Below are 15,807 nucleotides of genomic sequence, written 5' to 3' on the forward strand. Positions count from 1 at the left end.
AACTGTAGATGTAACATGTGTGTTTGTAAAGTGAGAGTTGTGTGTTTGTTTCTGGTTCTTACAGATAAACCTGTTCTGACTGTAAATCCTGAAACATCACCGATATTCAGAGGAGAGACTGTCACTCTCACATGTGATGTACAGGGGACAGAAGAGACACACTGGACATACAGATTTCACTGTGATGGTCGTGTTTATCAAGACTCTAATGAGAAACAGTTCAAGTTTACTGCAAGTTACATCAGATACAGTGGATACAGTAAATGCAGGTGTATCGCTACAAGAACATCTGGACAAATCGACACTTACTGGAGTGATGAAGTGTCATTTCCTGTCATCGGTGAGTGATCATCTGTTATATTATAATCATATGCATCATCAGCAGATCCACAGTTTTCCTGAGCAACTACTGGATGACACATGATGATTGTAATTGCCTGTTTTGTGTTTCTGGTCTCGAGACACAATGTAAAAACTACCGAAACGAGCGATTCAGACGGAGAACAACAAACATTTAAGTGTTATTTGGAGTCAAAATGACTTTCAGGATCAACTTGTGAAGTTGTTTTCTGTCAGAACAACTCAAATTAGTGAATGATATGAACATAACAAACCTCGGACCATCATGACATCTACATAATCAGATGAAGCACTGAAGAAGAAGAAGACATTATTACGTTACGTGACGTAACCTCGGTTCCCTGAGACGAAGGGAACGAGACATTGGCGCTTACTAACACATATGGGAGTGTCTTCATACACAACCTATTTGAAACCTCTCTACAATAACACTGATATTCTAATATTGGCTGTGGTGTTTGAGCCCCGCCTGTTTTAGTGCTGAAACTGACCACTCGCAAAAGTGTGAGTAAATGATGAGAGAATTGTCATTTTTGGGTGGACTGTCCCTTTAAGAGAGTTGTGCACTTCGAGCTGATGCTCCTGTCTTTAAATGTAAGTTTCAAGAATTATACAAGCTGTAAAATGTTAAATGAGGGAAATATTTTGAAGAAAAACACCACAATGTTTTATTTAGGCCCTAATAATATGTTTAAAATTAGCAATCTTCCACTGTGAGAACTTACCCCTCATATGTTTCACCATTGGGGCATGTTGTCACAGTGACTTTTATTCCTCAGTTAATTAAATGTTTTAAATATCTTTAGATTCTGACCTTGTGTATAAAGAAAATAATTCTATATAATTCTATAAAATATATAATATAATGTATAAAACATGCCCCTGAGGAGTCAAAGGGTACAGATGACCCCAGGGCGGCCCATGCAATGGTCTGTGTTTGACATTTAATGGGATCAAGTACAACAATTTACTTACTGACTTCTGTCACTGAAAATAAAATGTAAATGTATTTAAATGATAAATATATTAATTGTTATCCAGAGGTGGGAAGAATAGCCAAAAACTGAACTCAAGTAAAAGTACAATTACTTCAAAATCATAATTACTCAAGTAGAAGTAAAAGTACTAACATAAATAATTACTTGAGTAAGAGTAAGAAAGTAATTAAAAGAGTACTCAAGTAGTGAGTAACTCGTTACTTTCACAAATGACAAATAGACATTTAGTCCCCGATATTCCAGAACATAAAACACATTGAACATGTATTATAGAATTATTATTCATGGGAATTCTGTCATCATTCACCATCATGTTGTTCCAAACCCGTATGACTTTCTTTCTTCCATGCAACACAGGAGATATTACACAGAATGTTTGAGTCACTATTTACTTTCAGTGAATGTTTTATATATATATTGAAAGTGAATGGTGACTGAGACTGTCAGTCCCTAACAAAGCCTCACACTGGTTTGGAACAACATGAGGGTAGAGAAATGATGACAGAATATTAACTTCTGGCTGAGCTGATCACTTTAAACAGATTTTTACCCAAAAGTGAAAATCCTCTCATCATTTACTCACCCTCATGCCACCCCAGATGTGTGTGACTTCCTTTCTTCTGCAGAACACAAATTCAGATTTTTAAAAGAATATTTTAGCATAATTTTGATGCTCCAAAAAGCACATAAAGGCAGCATAAAAGTATCCATAAGACTCCAGTGGTTTAATCCATGTCTTCAGAAGTGATATGATGGTGTGGGTGAGAAACAGATCAATGTTTGTCATGTTTTGCGAGACAGCAGGGGGCGATATGCAGAGAAGAAAGTGAATCTGTTTCTCATTAAGACAGAATCTGTGACATTTACACATCATCATATAAACTTGCTAGATAAAATAAATCTTTAAATTTGCTTCTTCCTCGTGTTGCATTTGACTGTCACTCAGTTTTAAAGGTAACATGCAGGTGTCGCGAGCGCATCACGAGCACATCAGAAGTCCAGCACGAGTGAAACATATACAGACATGTCCGGACGAGTCTGAACCTTTATTCCGCTGTCTGGGATTACTTGTGAAAGACCCACGAAGCTCCATCAGTGTTGATGAGACCCAGTCTGTAAAGTTTGCTGCAAAAGTTATCGACGGGAAACACTTCAAACATTAAGCACCATCCCACGGACTTCATGGAGATGAATGTATGTGGAAATACAGTACACGGGATAATAAATTATAGCCCGTTTCATAAAAACACAAGATTCAATGTAGTTTTACATGATTTGGACAAAATGGCAATAAATAAACTGCACATGAATAATATATTTTCAGCAGGTTTTGTAGAATTGAACTAAATCACAAATGCAACAAATGACTGAATTCATGCAAATGTATATTTGAAGTGTTAACCTGTTCAATAACCATTACAATACTTATATCTTGTGCTGTTACTGGTGAGGAACGGTTGCCAACACAAATTGGGTCAAATCAATCTGTGCTCAGGAATAATGTGGATATGTGTGTTGTTGAACTTATTACATTTATTTAATGATTCATATCTTCATAATCTTCAGATGAACTGATTACAGTCTAATTCTTGTATTATTGTAAAATAGATGAATATTTACTTGTGTTTTATACAGAGAGACCAAAACCTGAAGTGCGTGTAAATCCAGATCATCATGTGTTCAGAGGAGAGACAGTCACTCTCACATGTGACATACAGACACAAACACACACTGAGTGGAGATACAGCTGGATTAAAGATGATCCAGTCAATCCAGTCAACTCTGAATCCAGTGATGCTGCAGGAACTAAAACAATCAGATCAGTGAAAGTCTCTGATGGAGGACAGTACAGATGCAGAGCACAAAGAGGAAACTACTACACAAAGTTCAGTAACACAGTTCAAGTAACAGTTAAAGGTGCTGATTTACTTCATCTGATTTTAGATATTTTTTAGTGAGTTTAAAAAGAAAAAAATAAAGAAAGCAACATTTGTGGAGTTTATCAATGTATGCAAAGTTTATTCAGTTTGTACTGAGTGTTTATCAGGAGCTCTGAAGGTCAGTAATTACTGTAGTAAAGACGAGCAGAAGATGAACTCTGTTTATTAATGACCCAAATGTTCTTCACCACAGACTCAAAGCTCAATCCTGAACTCACATCAGATACTGCAGGAGCTGCACTGACAGGAAACACGGTGACTCTGATCTGTCACATGACTCAGACCGCTGGATGGGACTTTTACTGGTACAAACACACACAGAACTCTGAGAAAAACAAGACAGAAACAAACTCCTACAGAGTCCATATTGATTCAGTGTCTGATGGAGGTCAGTACTGGTGTAGAGCTGGAAGAGGAGAACCAGTTTACTACACAAACTACAGTGATGCATTGTGGGTCAGTGTCACAGGTGAGATAAAACATACTGTATTTTCAATGAGTTATACTGAGAAGTTTGCAATAATATAATATGAATAAATGTGTCTGTCAGGTGTTTCTTCTCATCTGGTGATTTGGGTAGGTTCTGGGTCTGAGTGTCGCGTGTTACTCCTCATCTCACTGATCCTGCTGTGGAGATACAAACAAAACAAAGGTTTGTTCATAGTATTGTTTGATCAATCCTAATGTTCACCACCAAATGAAGTCAAACAGAGAAATGTTTTGATAGTGTCACATAGTCTCAGTGTTTCCCCTTTTGGCTGAAATCAACAAATCCTTTATTTATAGTTTAATCTGCATATTAAGGGACACAAGAAAGTATTTAAACATGAAATGACACACATTATCTTTAAGAGAAGTTGACATGTGGACACATCATTGATCTTTGTCTCTATCTACTGTAGATCAGCAGTGTATCAACCAACAGACATCAGTTCAGAATCAGAGGACACGACCTGGAGAATCCCGACAGAAAACTGTCCTCTACAGTCTGGTCAGACTCAATAACACATTATTCAAGTGTTTCCCTGTAACAGCTGTGTGTGGATCTTTAATCCTCAAACACATGTTTGCTGCCCAGCAGGTTGTGATCCCATTTATGATGAAGTGGAAACAAACTATAAGAAGAGCACAGGTAGAGTCTTAAATATTTAGTTACCGAAATATATATATTGCTCATCTTTAAAATGCCCATCTATTGGCTAATTGCTTTGTTTTGTTTCCTGTGATCAGGGGCATCAGCAGATGAGGTCACATATTCAGAGCTCACTATTAAAAACAAGATATCTGTGGATAAAGGTAAAATAAATCCTCTTTACTACATCTGTTAAGAATTAACATTTATTATGCAAAAACTTCTCTGTTACTGACATAACCTCCAATCCCTGATTGAGGGAGCGAGGCGTTGTGTCTATGAGTTGACACTAGGGGTCGCTCCTGCAGAGCCCAGACATCTCTGATTTTGAGAAAAGGCCAATGAGAATTGGCGTGTGGAATTGCATGCCACTCCTCCGGACATCACGAGTATAAAAGGAGTGGCGCTGCAAATACACATCAGGTATCGCACTGAGGAGCGAGCCAAAGACCCAGCGCTTTCAGCGGTTTGTTCAGTGTTGTGGCCAGCAGGATACAACGTCTCATTCCTTCCATCGGGGAATGGAGGTTACGTCAGTAACCGAGGCGTTCCCCGTCTGTCACTCACTCAGCGTTGTGTCAATGAGTTGACACTAGGGGTCCCCTTGGAAAGCGCCACAAGAGCTGAACCGGAGTTCACGCAGACTGGCAGTCGTGAGGCGGTCAAACCTCTTTATGCTCGTAGCCAAGCGCAAGCTGTCACATAACTACCCCCAACACACTGGCAGGCATGAAGCGGTCCCCTGCACCTAGGGGAATGGCTAACTGCTCAGAATTATAAGGACTGGCTGGCCCAGCCGGTGCTCTCTCTATTATTCTCCCTGTAAAAGGAATTAAATCGATTAGGTCTGGGGGACAAATATATGGTCCAAGCTGGGGGATGTCCTCCAAAGAGGAGGACACAGCGGAGACCACACCCAGCCCCGAGAGGGGGGTTAGGTCGAATACACACTACGGTCTTACCAGTTAGGAGCAGAAGCACATTGTGTGGAGCAGCGTGGTTGTAGATCCTACCCAAGGGGGAGGAGTTACTACAAACACGGCGACTCAGGGCAGAGGGCCCTCTGTCCAAGGAAGGCGCTGGTTTACCGATAGGGAAACCATTTTCATGGGATATACATCACATCGGGTTGCCAAAGGGGACAACCAGCACATGTGGAGCACTTACCTCAGTTCAGGAGCCTAGTGACACCCGTACCGGGGCAGCAGCACGCCTCTCCAAAGACTCTACGGCCGCTAGGCTAGGGAGGAAGAACGTCCAGGATTCACACTTCCTGTAAATGCAACTGGTGAAAGAGCGCACGTCTTCACCTCAAAGGAGGGAAAGGGCTATGCACAAGTGATACACCCGGCCAGCTGACCCGAACTTACGTTTACATTTATGCATTTGGCAGGCGCTTTTATCCAAAGCGACTTACAGTGCACTTATTACAGGGACAACCCCTCGGAGCAACCTGGATTAAGTGTCTTGTTCAAGGACCCAATGGTGATGGCTGTGGGGATCGAACCAGCAACCTTCTGATTACCATTTATGTGCTTTAGTCCACTACGCCACCACCACTTACCTGTTTGTGTCACCTGATAACACATGGGACGAAACTGGCTCAACCCTGAGGTTATAGAACCTCGCAAAGGTGTTAGGTGTTGCCCAACCCAGCGGCTCTACATATGTCTGCTAGAGAGGCACCATGGGACAATGCCCACGAAGCCACAACGCCCCTGGTAGAATGGGCTCGTAGGCCAGCAGGGGCGGCATGTGCTGGGGGCGGCACGTGCTGGGCGTGGTATGCCATTGTGATGCATCGACAACTCAGTGGGCGATCCTCTGTTTGGAGACAGCGCTTCCCTTCCGCTGTCCACCGAAGCAAACAAAGAGCTGCTCGGAGCTTCTAAAACTCTGCGTACAGTCCAAGTAGATGCAAAGAGCATGCACCGGACACAGCGACACCCAGGCTGGGTCTGCCACATCCTTGGGCAGTGCTTGCTGGTTCACCACTTGATCCCTAAAAGGGGTCGTGGTAACCACTGGCACGTAGCCCGGTCGGGGTCTCAGGATGATGTGAGAGTAAGCCGGACCGAACTCTAGCCACAGTTCGCTAACAGAGAACGCCTAAACGTCCCCTACCCTGCGCCGTCAGAAGGGCGGTCTTCAGAGAGCGCCTGTAGCTCTGCTGACTCAAGGGGCTCGAAGGGAGCTCCCTGAAGGCCCCGAAGGACCATGGAGAGGTCCCACGAGGGAACGAGGCGCGGCCTGGGGGGTTTAACCTCCTCGCGCCTCTCAGGAACCTGATGACCAAATCATGCTTCCCTAAATACTTACCTTCCACTGCATCGTGATGTGCTGATATAGTGGCTACATACACCTTCAAGGTGGAGGGGGAATGCCGGCCCACCAACTTTTCCTGCTGAAAGGAAAGCACTGATCCAATTGCGCATCTCTGGGGTTTCTTCACCACGGGAAGAACACCACTGAGCGAACAGATGCTACTTCAGGCCGTAAAGAGCCTCGATTGAGGGGCCCTCGCCTGAGTGATGCGTGTTTACCACCGCTGGTGGTAGGCCACCTAAGTCTACAGCGTCCGTCCAAGGGCCAGACATGGAGATTCCAGGATTCGCAGGTGCCAGATGGTTCCCTGAGCCTGAGAAAGGAGGTCCTTCCTCGGGAATTCGCTGGGGGGGTCTGTCGTGAGGAGCGTGAGGTCCGAGAACCAAATCCATGAGGGCCAATAAGGGGCCACTAAGAGGACCTGCTCCCGTCCTCCCTGACTTTGCACAACGTCTGTGCAAGTAGGCTCACTGTGGGAAAACGCATACTTGGGGCCAGCTGTGTGCCAAGGCATCTGTGCCGAGGGGGCCGAGGGGGCCTCGGTCAGAGAGTACCTAAGTGGGCAATGGGAGGATTCCGGGGGAAGCGAACAGGTCTACCAGTGCTTGGCCGAATTGACTCCAGATCAGCTGACCCACCTGGGGGTGGAGCCTCCACTCTCCCTGGATGTAACCTGCCGCGATAGGGCGTCTGCTGTGCTGTTGAGGTAGCCAGGGATGTGATTGCTCGCAGCGACTTGAGTCGGTGCTGACTCCAAAGGAGGAGACGGCAGGCAAGTTCTGACATGCGGTGAGAGTGTAGACCGCCTTGGCGGTTGATATACACCGCCACGGCTGTGTTGTCCGTCCAGAGCAATACGTGCTTGCCCCGGATCAACGGCAAAAGCTTCCTCAGGGCAAGTAGTACTGCAGGACAAGTAGTACTGCAGTTGATGTGCGCAGTTGCGGGCCAGTCCAAGGGCCAGCGACAGAGTTCCCGCTGTATATGGCGAGCCAGCCCTGTTGGGAGGCATCGGCTCTATCGTGCCCTTCTGTAGAAGGGAGGCGATTTCCGCACGCAAGGCAGCGGCATTCTCGCCTCTCACTGTGGTGGAGCGGACGACGTTGAACCTGGGCGGCCGCCTGGCGAACTGAATCGCATAGCCAAGTTGGGCGGTCCTAATCAGCCAACGTGACGGGCGAGAGGGACCAAGGGGACTATAGCGTCGGACATACTGGCAGGCGGGCCCTCGCGACGGGCGGAGCCCGGGTGCTGAGTCTAGGGACATCGAAGCACTTACCTGGCTCATTGTGACCGCTCCGGAACAGCCTGGGACGGGTGAGGAAGAATTCGTCTTCGTGGCCCGTGGAGACCGTCACCCCGGGCGGGGTTGTGCCACGGCTGGGCATGTGGAAGCGGGAGATCCGGTTCCAGGAAGCTGTACCTGCCAAAGAGCACTGATGAGAACACTTCTCATAAAGAGTAGGGGTGTAATCCCGGTGTCCTGGCCAAATTCCCCCTATTGGCCCTTCTCAATCATGGCCTCCTAATAATCCCCATCCATTAATTGTCTCTATAACTCTGTTCTCTCCTCCAATAGCTGGTGTGTTTTTGGGTGTACTGGTGCACTATGGTTGCCGTCACATGATCCAGGTGGATTCTGCACACTAGTGGTGTTTGAGGAGATTCCCCCTATACTATGTAAAGCGCTTTGAGTGCCTAGACAAACACTATACAAATGTAAGGAATAATAATAATAATAATTAAAATACCTATGTTTTAAAACAGCTTTCGAGTCGTGAGCGCGCCTATGATTAAAATGTTGTCTCTGCAGGACGATCACTGTGTTTTGGGACAGATCCTTCTGTATATCAGTGTTTAACAAGTTGTTTGTCTTGGATTTTAATAAGCCGATCTAATAGCTCTAAAGACATCATTTATAATCAGATAATATTGGGGAGCAGAATAACACGATAAAGAGACTGAGTTCACATATTAAAGGTTATCATTGTAACGATCAAACAACAGAACAACAACAGTAATGTTTGAGAACGGTCAAAACTGATATTTTCTGTTATTTTCTTTGTTAGATGCTGGAAAAAGAGATGTTTTAATTGAGATGAAAACTGAGGACAATCAAAGAGGTAAGTCAGAAAAAAATCCCTTTAATATTATAATTTAATATCACATACAGTTTATAAAGATTACAGGCCACATCTGATGTTCAATAAAATACACACACATACATGTTTTGAGTGTGTCAGGTTTTGGATCTGCTGTATCCTCTTAATAGTGTCATAGATTATGAATTATTATTGATCTGTATAATGAGTCAGATGTTGTTTATGACTCTCTGTTGTTCACTATCAGGGAAAAGCAGTGAGTGTGAAGACACTGTTTACTCTGATCTGAAGCAGAACACAGACAGAGGTGAGAGAAACACACATATAATATCATCATTCAAAAGTCACAATTACAGTTCAGATGATCACGCTGAATGTGCCAAATACAGCTGAAGCTTTTACTTTATTATTATTATTCATTTGTGTCTTTTAGGTGGCAGTGCTGGAGTCGATGCAACTTATGCTCAAGTTTTTAATCACCGAAAGAAAAAAACCTGCAAGAATTGATCAAGTTTATTTTAAAATACACACATTTACATGTAGAAGAAATGCTGAAATCAATCAATGATCAGATCATTAATTAAAAAAGACACCTGACAAGACAAAACTGGATTTCCATGAGATTTTGAGATGTTTTTTATCCAGTCTTGACGTCAACATGTAATGAGAGAATGCCGTTAAATGCCTTCACATGCAAAAGTTCTGATCATGTTTCTTGTATTTTGTGTCGGGAAGTTTGTACACAAACCTTCTGCTTTTATAATGCGCTTATTTTAAATGTGTGTTTAATAGTGCAACATTTATTGTAGTTGGGACACTTTCTTGTTTAAGTTCAGAATTTGCTCTTTCATGTAAATTGTAAACTAACTCTTACATTATAAACCTGCGTATGTGTGTTTCTATAATGTCAGTGTAACTATATTCACCTTTAAATTAATTAATTACATTTTCTGTCTGTTCTGCAGCGCCTCAAAGTTACAAGAATCACTTTAACTTTAATATCAGTAATATTTTCATCAGTTAAACACAGTCTTCATGTCTGTGTCGAAGATGTGCCCGAATTTATGAGGATTTTGCCAAGAGAATAAGACTTTTATTTAAGATTTATTTTTCATGTTTTTGGATCAGTTGATTGTTTTTGTTTGAAGTTTCTCAGATTTTCTGTCATTTTGACGTTAAATAAAAACAAATCTGATGTTCTTCTCATGAGCATTTATCACACTTAAAATAGTGGGACCATTTTTAACCCTGGGTTAATATAATCTGGGGTTATATTGTTTTCTATTGTTATTGCCTTTATTGTCCAGAAGATGGTGTCAATGTATCAGCTTTGAGTTTCTGAACCGCTTTAAACTGTTTATGAAAAGTTTAATATTCAGAACTGTGTAAAAGTTTTAGACATTTCTGGAAAATGCTGTAAAGTGTGACATTTTCAAACAAAATGTAATAAATAGCTTTTAATTAACAATTGACTTCATACAAAGTGCAGAAAACATAAAAAGCTAAATCAATAACCTGGTTATTGTCCTGTTCTCTTTTGAGGAGACAAAGTTTTCAAAGTAAAAATTGTATTTATTAACAAGAAAGTTCCCCTCTATGTTCCCCTCATCTCCTGTGTCAGAAATGCAGCTGCAGTTTCCTTTTAGCATTTTTGGTTTTACATATATTTTCTAATTAGTTACATCATTCATCATTTGTTAACAGGCATACTTTGTTTAAGATTAGTCACACACACATATATATATAGGCCTACTGATTAAGACAACACACAACAGCAGTAAACATAAAAAAGATAAATCAATATTTGGTGTGACCATCCTTTAAAACAACAAATTATCCTAAATACACTTGCACAAGTTTCTCTTGCACAGTGAGATTCATCTGACTGCAGTTTTTATTCCTCTATGCTAATTTATAAAGGAGTCGACGCGTCCTCTGATTGCGTGTCTTCATGGATCAAACCCACTAAATGATTTAATTGGTCAGCTCTTAGATTGACGGGCGGAAAGAGCCAATCAACACCTTTGAAAAGCCCCGCCCATCGACTCGTGTTTCAAACTGACCATCAGATTCACTTTCCTTTCTTCTCTTCTCCCGCTCACAAATGCCGTTTAAACATCGACTCTTTAATGTGAGAAGATGTGACTCTTAAAAGCGCGTTTAATTTCTCCAGAATAAAGTAGTTTATTCTCCGAAACCGTTCAGAGTTCGTCTCTGTCCTTTCAGCGCGTACACAACGTCCATGACAGTGACGTCTTTCTCTTGTGTTCAGTGTATGTGACGTCATCACGCATAACGTTCTCCAGAAACACCTTCAACACACCGCGAGTCTCGTCGAAGATCAGACCGGAGATCCGCTTGACACCGACACGGCGAGAGAGACGAATAGCGGGTTTAATGATTCTCTGAAAATATCACCCAAAACATTATGATGATACTTAGCGCCTCCTTTCCCCGATTTTCCTTCTCCAGAAAAAGACAAGTTTGTTTCTCCAGACAAAGGAGGAGCCAACCGCTAACCCAATGGTGGGTTGATATAGCACCGACCTATTGTTGGGTTATTTTAACCCAATAAATTAGGTAACTAGTTTTACCCAATAAATTGGGTTACAAAACACGAATCAGTTGGGTTATCTGGCCAAAATGCTTTAATCAACCTATTATTAATATTAATTATAATTACTATTATTAAATAACTCACAACTTAAGTATATTAACAATGCTTTATTTACATTCAATTAGACATTGCATTCAAAAGTTATTGTTGCAATTGTTTTAATGTACTTACCTAAAGGTAAGAAATTCTTTCAATAAATAAATAAATAGAAGTAATGCAATTATTAACTGCCTCATCAGGCTGACGTGTTGAGGGAACACCTCCAGGCACAGAATATTAATGTTAAAAGGAACACCGATTATTAAGACACAAAGCCCTAAATATGCTACAACTGTTCTCTCCTACAAAAATATATAGTTAGAAATACATAAAATATTTTCGTTAATTAAAAAATCCTCAAAGTGTTTACAGAATTTGAACTACTGAAGGCAGCCATTATTTTTGTGCCACGAATGCATTCTGGGTCGATGACGCATATTGGTTGTGTCGGTTGTGTTCAGAACAGAGAGAGGTGAGCTAATGGCGCTAAGTTTAACTGTAGCTACGTCCGAAAAGTGAATATAATGACACATTGTGCAGCGTTTGGTTGTAATTTCCAGTCCAAAGGCAACAGGGGGAGTTATGTAAGCCTCCACTCCTTTCCAAAGGAGAAGAAAATAAGAAAAGAGTGGGAAGTTGCTTGCGGACGAGTACAACTCCCTAAAGACCCACGGCTGTGTTCCCGTCACTTCAGCCCTGATGCGTTTGAGGCATTTAGTCGGCTAAAAGAGCTCACAGGTGCAGCTAGTTACAAGCGAAGACTAAAACCAAATGCCGTGCCGTCAATTTTCCCCCACAAGACGCATAGCAAGCGTCCGCGCATAGCGAGTGAAAGCTGCGCTAACAAACGACAAAGGCAAGCGACTGTGGACACTCTACTGCTAGGATGTAAACAACCTGCTCCTGCAGTCGCGGAAGACGAATCATCTGACACTACACCGATCGTGGAGGTAACCGACAATCCACCAGATGCTGTTAATGAATCCACTGTAACGTTAGGCCTACAGTGTTCTCCTAGTATGGTTGATGCAGCAACGCAGACGGATGTTAACCAGTCGGATGCAGCGGTACAGTGGCCAGCTGATGTGGACTACCCGGTAAAAAAGGACCATAGTTACACAGGTAAACATGAAATTGAGATGGGCAAACGTGTACAGGAGGATGACATTGATAACTCCCAGGATCTGTTCCTCTCAGATGATGAACTTGGCGAACAGAGTCAACCACAGTGCAGTCACTTTGATCCGGAATACATTGTAAGTTCATCTGAGTTTTCTCAAAGCACCCAGGAATCACAAGCTTCAACCAACACGCATAAAGAAATGAGGGTTTTTCTAGTTTTTGAGGAACAGTTAAACCAATTGCTTCAGCGTTGTTTAATGTGTGGCTCCCTGATTGTCCAGGAAGAAGAGAAAGAGTTAAAAATTGAAGGATCACAGTTGACACTTTAGATCACATGTGCTAACAACTGTAGTTACAGATGGCAGTCTCAGCCTACTCTGAGTGGGACCAAAGGGACAGGAAACCTGCTTTTAACAGCATCAGTTTTCTTCAGTGGCATCCATTTTGCTAAATTTGAGCGTTTCTGTAGTAACATGAACCTCAAAACAATTAGTGAAGACACATACACATCACTGAGGAAGAAGTTTGTGTTTCCTGTCATTCAAAAAACATGGATTAAAGAGCAGAGTACAGTGTTATCTACAATGAAATCACAAGAAGAAGTTGTTCTCTGTGGAGATGGCCAGTGTGACTCTCTGGGGCACTCAGCCAAATACTGTACATACACTTTTTTAGACGCACAAAGCCAAAAGGTTGTGGACTTCAAGGTAATTAGCTGCACCCAAGTTTCGAGCTCTAATACCATGGAAATCAAAGGTTTTAAAGAAGCTCTCAAAACCATAGAAGAAAATGGAGTGAAGGTCTCAGCCATCTCAACTGACAGACATCCACAAATCGTCAAAGAAATGAGGGTCAGTAATCCAGAAAAACACCATGAATTTGACCCTTGGCATGTGGCAAAAGGAGTGTCCAAAAAACTGGCAACTGAAGCTAAGAGAAGGGAATGTGAAGGCCTGGGACAGTGGATTCCATCCATTGTAAATCATTTGTGGTGGAGTGCACAAACCTGTGAGGGTAATGCCGAAGTGTTGAAAGAGAAGTGGATATCTGTAATACACCATGTTACCAACCGACACGACTGGCCAGGGAACAGGCACTATCACCAATGTTCTCATGAGGCCCTTGATGAGACGAGCCAGAGAAGCAAGCTTTGGTTAAAGCCAGGATCTGAAGCCCATAACGCACTTGTGAAGGTTGTGAAACACAAGCGGCTTTTGAAAGACCTGGATCATCTGACAAAGTGCATCCACACAACAAAACTAGAGGTATGATCAAATACAGGCATATTTAACCCTTGTGCATCAATTAAAAAAAGTTACACATAGCTACATAGAGGACAAAAATGTCCACGTCAAAAAACTGTCATAATTTTAGTCTTGGGAGCACAGACTTAAATTTGGTATAATTTTAAAGAAGACCCATGGCAGATTATTGCTGAAATTAATTATTTGCTTTATTTGATTATTAAATATTAAATATTCCATTCATTATGATGTGGCAGGATGTGACTCACATATTTTAATAGTTTATTTCAAATTCAAATTTGTTTCAGGTGTATCACTCCATGTACCTGAAATACCTCCCAAAGAGAACACATTTTGGATATTATGTGATGATCCATGCCTCCATGCTTGCTGCTCTGGATCATAACAACAATGTGAACAGGGAACAGGTGTGTGAACTGTAATCAATCCTATCCCTTGCAAGCACTATGTGACACTAGGGGTGTAACCATACCCTCATGTCACGATTCGATACATATCACGATACTGAACTCACGATACGATATTATTGCGATACTCCAAGACATATGATAAAAGGTTAACAAAAAATGTACTGTTGATTAAAATGCTAAATTTGATATTACATTGTGGGTTTAAATGAATAGACTTGGACTCTGTGCGTTTAACCCAAGGACAATAGAAACACCAGAATAAAAATATTCATGATTCTGAAGCTGAAAATACAGAATTATTTTAGACAAATATTCTTGCACTTTTTCACTGAGTAGATATATTTAAAATATTGTTGGACACTTTTTACTGGTCAGGTAACAAAAGACATTTGGTATTATCAGGACCCACAAATATTCCCCCATTCCATTATTATACATTATATTCAACATTATATATAGTAGTTTAATGTAGTACTGCCACTAAAACGCTGAAAACTTGAATTTTTTTCTCACACAGTAATTTTTTTTTGGGGGGACTATCCATGATACGTATTGTTGCATTTTTGTATTGCGATATATTGTGGCACGATATATTTTTACACCCCTATGTGACACTGGTTATTGCACACTAAACTGTTCCTAACACCTTGTATCTATTTTCCATATTTCTGTTTTTGAACAGGCAGTTTTTCAGGATGGGGAGAGTGTTGGTGAACCCAAGTTCAAAATCTCATGGAGCAAAGTCCACAAGACATTCAGAGCAAGACCAGTGCCTGTTGAAAAGGACTATAGCTACATGACAGCTATGATTGCCGATGTTCTCTCCTCTGTGTTAGATTCAAAACAGGTCATGGACATGAGAGTTAATCCAACACATGTCATGGCTCCACAAGAGAGACTATCCAGATCACAGATCATTTTTCAAACACAGCAGTTTTCACGTTTCAAGTAGCTGCATCATTACGAACACATGACGTACACACCAGCATAGTTCAAATGCACAGTATCTTTAATTTTTAATTTAGTCAAGCACACGTAGTACTTCAAACATACATTTGATATTGGAGTACATGCAACATTTTTTTTTAAACTAACATTTAGTATGATATCCTATTTTGTTGCATAGCTTGTTTTCTTGACAAAATGCATTCAAATGTCAACTATTCAGCAATAGGTCATTAAAATCCCTCCATGCCTCATCTACTTCTGCATGATCAGTGTCTTCATATTCAAACCCTGTATAGATTCCACTTGGTTCAGAGTAGACGTTTCTTATTTTGTTAACTGCACATGATGGAATGACTCTGCGGACTCTTCTCCCTAGCCAGCCATGCATCCACCATGTAAACTGACGATATGAGGCATATCTGTAAGACCTAAAAGGCAGAATTTTTAAAACAATTGTACTATTATGTTATGAAAAAATGATTTAAGCTGTTAACCATTAAAACAGCTGAAGCCTTCACTGGAAGCGCACAGTCCAGTTAACTTTTTTTC

General features: G+C 41.5%; 1 long non-coding RNA gene across 1 annotated transcript; it reads left to right on the forward strand.

Moving 5' to 3' along the window:
• The first annotated feature begins 4,527 nt into the window (after positions 1–4,527).
• LOC127642156 (uncharacterized) lies at positions 4,528–10,274 on the forward strand. Its single transcript, XR_007970305.1, has 4 exons — positions 4,528–4,594; positions 8,825–8,878; positions 9,105–9,164; positions 9,291–10,274. It is a non-coding gene; the product is annotated as an uncharacterized LOC127642156 (long non-coding RNA).
• The last annotated feature ends 5,533 nt before the right edge of the window (positions 10,275–15,807 follow it).

The sequence above is a fragment of the Xyrauchen texanus genome, unplaced genomic scaffold (genome assembly GCF_025860055.1).
Source record: "Xyrauchen texanus isolate HMW12.3.18 unplaced genomic scaffold, RBS_HiC_50CHRs HiC_scaffold_426, whole genome shotgun sequence".
Lineage (NCBI taxonomy): Eukaryota > Metazoa > Chordata > Actinopteri > Cypriniformes > Catostomidae > Xyrauchen > Xyrauchen texanus.